At 45.7% G+C, this 4,796-nt stretch overlaps 1 long non-coding RNA gene across 1 annotated transcript; it reads right to left on the reverse strand.

Moving 5' to 3' along the window:
• Positions 1 to 1,449: 1,449 nt before the first annotated feature.
• On the reverse strand, positions 1,450 to 3,648 carry LOC308587955. Its single transcript, XR_014008580.1, has 2 exons — positions 3,556 to 3,648; positions 1,450 to 1,845 (listed from the first exon to the last, which is right to left on the reverse strand). It is a non-coding gene; the product is annotated as an uncharacterized lncRNA (long non-coding RNA).
• Between the last annotated feature and the right edge of the window lie 1,148 nt (positions 3,649 to 4,796).

A 4,796-nucleotide genomic window follows, 5' to 3' on the forward strand; every position in this document is an offset into this window, starting at 1 on the left:
AGTGTTGTGTGTGTATGTTGGGTGTACAGAAGCTGTTGGAGGGGAGAAGCATAATGGCGTGTGGCTCTTTGCCACACACCCATTTTGAATATTATTGGTCTCAAATTCAAGAACATTTGTTTTCTCTTTCCTCGGAAAAACGTTTCTTGTCTGAGATTGTCCCCAGATCCCCAGCTGCCATAAACTGGAAATTATTATATGGAATTCAGAACAGATGAGTCCATTTTTCCCCATGGAGGAGGGCTACCCCAAATTCTGCCTATTATTTTCCCTCAAAGATAAGCTCACTCTCCCAGCTTTGTGGTTCGATTCCTTTCTGGCGAGTACATGCAGAGGGTATTATTGGCAACTCAAGGTCATGTATTAAATGGTAGGGTCAGTCGTCTGCCCTCTGGATGGAGGATGATTGGATTAATAGCCAGATGTGAGACAGGCCATCTTTTAAATGCTGGAAAGGACGGCTGCATTCTTGCAGCTGAGGAGGAGCTGAGAGAGTTGCTGACCCAAATGGCGTGTGGAAGAATAGCATGCAGGCGGAAGGAGAGAGCTGATTATTTGATAGCATCTGGAAGCCATTTATGAACAATATTCCCAGTCAGACTGAGGTGTAGAATTAGCACAGCAGTTAGGCTGATTTCTGTAAGAGGGCCCACTTATGTGGGCCACAAAGTAAAGGGGAGGCACCTTCAGTAGTGGGCAGGATATAAGATTCCTTTCACTGTTAACTGTAATGTGCTAGCATCCATAGAGACTCTTATCCAACAATGGAGTTTTCTTCGAGGGTAGTGTATAAAGGGGAAGTCACTCCTGAGCCATCAGTCTCAGGAAGACAGGCAGCCAAAGCACTACTAATCAATCTAAATCAGTTATATTCACATTAGGCAATTTCCCTTTTTTTGTGTATGCACTCTAAAACTGGATATAGTACAGGGAGGGTTTGAAAGGAAGAGCAGAGGGGTTTGGAGCCACCACCACCCATCAGATTTCGGACAGATCAACAAATATATGACTTTTAGAAGACATCTGAAGGCAGCCCTTGTATAGGGAAGTGTTTGATGTTTGGTGTTTTGTTGTGTTTTTATATTTTGCTGGAAGCTGCCCAGAGTGGCTGGGGCAACCCAGTCAGATGGCCAGCAAATACATAATAAAATTATTATTATTATAGTATGCCTCTGAATACCAGTTGCCGGGAATCACAAGGGGGTGGGAAGAAGGCTGATACACTCAGGTTTCTGCCTTTGGGCATCTCAGAGGCATGTGGTTGGCCACTGTGAGAACAAGATGCTGGACTAGATGGGGCATTGACCTGATTCCTCAGGGCTCTTATGTTCTCTGGCACTCCACAAATGGAAGTCCTCTGCCCCACAGCGACAAGGCCATTAGAATAGTTTGCTGTCTTTTTTTGGCAACAGGAATTACCACAACGAATCAATTCACAACAAATACATGTTACAAGAAGTTCAAGAAGCTTTTTGATTCTATCAGGCAACAATAGGCCTCATCTTGGCCTTGGGCCTCATCTTATCCCTGGGGGTTAAGACAAAGGGAACATTTTTCAGTCCTAAGAGAACAACCTGTCCCATGATACACATGAATCCAAAAAGCTAGTAAATGAAATCCAGATTCATCCTCAAAACAGAAACTGTAGTTTGTTTGTTTTTGAGAGGAAAGAACTCAGGGCATTAAAAGAACACACGGTTCATGTGGGACTTTGAAGAGGTAATTAGTGAGACTGAAATCTGCAGCTTCTGGATCCAAAACGCTAACCTCCTGTGCCAGGAGAATTGTGGTGCATCACACTCAGTTACTGTACAAAACCGCTAGCAGTGCTGCTATTGCCAATACCTAAAAAGAAATAAGAGAGAGTGAACTTGAAATAATAAACTCGAATGATTCCAGGGCCCAAGTATAGGATGGGGCAGAGACTCCGCTTCACCAGGACTTTTCTAGGACTCTCTTTTCTAAGTCCTAGAAAAGAGGTTTATGAAAATATGTTATGAATTTATACGTGTATGTTTGTTTTCTTAAGTGTTTGTCTGTTTTCTAAAAATTTGTAAAACCAATAAAAATCTTTTTTTAAAAAAAAGAAATTATTCTTGGGCAAGAAAGATACCATTAATAAATATAAGGAAATAACAAAAACAAAATAAAAATAAAAATATCTGAGGTACTAAAAAAAAAAAAAAAAAAAGAGACTCCGCTTCACCAGGGCCTGGAGATCCATTGAGGGCCATCCAGGCTGCGACTAAGAATAATTTATGGATCATATTTGAGGTCGTTTTGTGGAAATTTGTTTTCAAGTATCTATGTCCAAGGCTTGTGAGATGTGCTGGCACCAGTCAGAAGCTGCGTAGAACAGAATACGCAACATTCGGAACAGTAAGCCTTTCTAGAGTATGTCTGCCAATGCAGTTCAAAGCGTGGCAACTTTGCTCAAAGAAGCTCAACAGCTTTTCTGTCCGGATTTTCACTGTTTGAAATATGGCAGCCTGATACAACATGTTCTCTTGAAATTGCCAGCCCCTGAGATCCTTGTACATGGGCAGGATGAAGAGACACCAAACACTGTTATAATGAGGGGGCATTGATCCAGGGGACAGCAAGAGCCAATGCTCTGGTATTCAGATGATCATGCTTAGAAGGCTTCCCATAAACTCCTAACCAGAGGGGAACTTCTAAGCATGTTCATCCAATGTGCTTAGAATTCCCCTTAATTAAGACATTCCCCAGTAAACAAAGGTTTGCAGCAAAGCCAGTGAATGCTGGGATATTGGGGCTATGGCTTGCATGCATGCATGCCCCTACCCCTTACCCATTTTAAGCCTCTGCATGTTCACATGAATGCATGACTGCTAGGTGCATCCTGGTAACACCAGCTTTAGGAGGGAGAGGAGGGGAATGGAGGAAGGCATGGCAACACCTGGAAGGCAACCTATTGGGGAGGGCTGTTCTAGACACTGAACATTCCCTTCTCTTCCAGTCTGAGTTCAATTCAGTCTCCTAGGTCTGTGCTGAGGAGCAGAGATGCTCTTATGCTGCATCTTTGCTGTATATACATGTGTGTGAACTGAGACCTCAAAGAAGATGTTTTTTCAAGCTTTGCCAGAGAGTTGATGGTAAAAGGGGGGGGGGCTGGATGTGTCTGAAGTTTCTTTCTCAGGCTTTTTCTGAGCTAACCTTTCTTTCGCTGCCAGCCCCAGGCTTCTCATTCCCGCCAGCAGAGGGCAGTGGTGTGTCTTTCTGGTCCGCACACTTGCTCACCAGTTTATTGTGGTGTCAATAAAGCAGGCATTCAAGTCGGATGAAAACATTATTTAAAAGAACCTCACAAAATAGCTGGCTGCTATAGGTACAAATACCTATGTAGGCATAAATACCACACAGCAAGCCACCTCTCGCCCTAGCTTATACCCATGCAAGCCATTTTTGAGCCTCTGCGGTTGCAATAATGCAATTAAAGGCAGGATTTGGCCAGCTGCCTTGAATAAGCAAGATACAGCCCAAGTTAATTACAAAACCCATCCAAACCTCAGAAGCAGCTGAATACACACTCACTCCTCAGTGTCCTTCCTCTCCCAACAAGTCCTGTCTGCTTTCAGTCCCAACTTCACGGTTTTTTACAGAGCAGGGCGTCATTCACAAAGTTTCCAACACTGAGACTCCCCCTGGTTAAAAAAAGAAAGTTCCAAAATCTAATTTGCAATTCACTATAAATTACTTCTATTTGAGCTCAGGAGTAAAGAGGAACGGGAAGCCAAAGAAACCCATGAAATACTTCCTTGGGTAAAGATGGCTCAGTCCTAAGGATCCGAATGGCTCTTAGCTGTCTGCAGGGACCTAGCCCTTAAACTGTGTCCTGGCAAAAATCTGATTTCACAAGAGCTTTATGTGTTAGTGGTCAAATACATGGTCAGGGAGGTGGGGGAAGCAAAGGAAGTTGTGTTGGTCCATAACAAAAACTCCAAAATCCACCATTGCACAATGCTTTTATTAGGACCTAGTGAAGGTTCAGTTTTCACCCAGGACTGCTGGGGCAAAGAAACAAACAAGGAATGGCCAATCTCTCCCCCCCCCCCCCATTTTTAAAATACAAAATCCAACGGCTATCCAGTTTTCAGTTGTGAGCAAAACACACAGGTTTCTTGCTAGGTAGAAAAGTCAGGTAAAGAGAAACATGGCGGTTTCTTATGTTAGCTGAGCTGGTCAGAAAAGGCAGCATTGGAGGAACCCAGCGGTGTAGCGTGGGTTGTCAGCACCCGGGGCAAGGCAAGTAATTTGCGCCCCCTAACCCCTAACCTGCCGCCGCTGCCAGCTTCTTCTTGCTGCTGCCTGGTCTGGTCTGGTGTGGTTCTCTCCCGCGCTCAGCGCTGCGCTGGGCGGCCGCTGCACTGTCCCTCCCCCAGATAGTCCCTCGCTTTCTCTCCGCACCGCACGCCTGGCACCCATCCCCTCCACAGTGGGCGGCGACCCAGCGGCTCGGATCGGATTCGCACAGCCAGCACTGCAGTGAGAGAGAGTGAGTGAGCCAGGTAGGGGCAGAGAGCTGCGAGTGCGAGCGCGCCCCCCCCCCAGATGTTGCACCCGGTGCGGCCGGCCCCCCCTGCACCCCCCATGCTACGCCACTGGAGGAACCTATTTGGACAGGACTCTCTTCAGGAACAGTTATGGATTTAACAGTAGGCCAGAACCAAAGGCAGGCAGCGGGAGTGACCAACTAATTCCAGCTCCATCCCCTTCCTTCTGCCTGCTAAGTTCTACAGGGGCAGCTCAGAGACTAAGGAGGAGAAGGCTGACAG

Source organism: Podarcis bocagei (assembly GCF_964188305.1).
Source record: "Podarcis bocagei genome assembly, chromosome: 5".
Taxonomy (NCBI): Eukaryota; Metazoa; Chordata; class Lepidosauria; order Squamata; family Lacertidae; genus Podarcis; species Podarcis bocagei.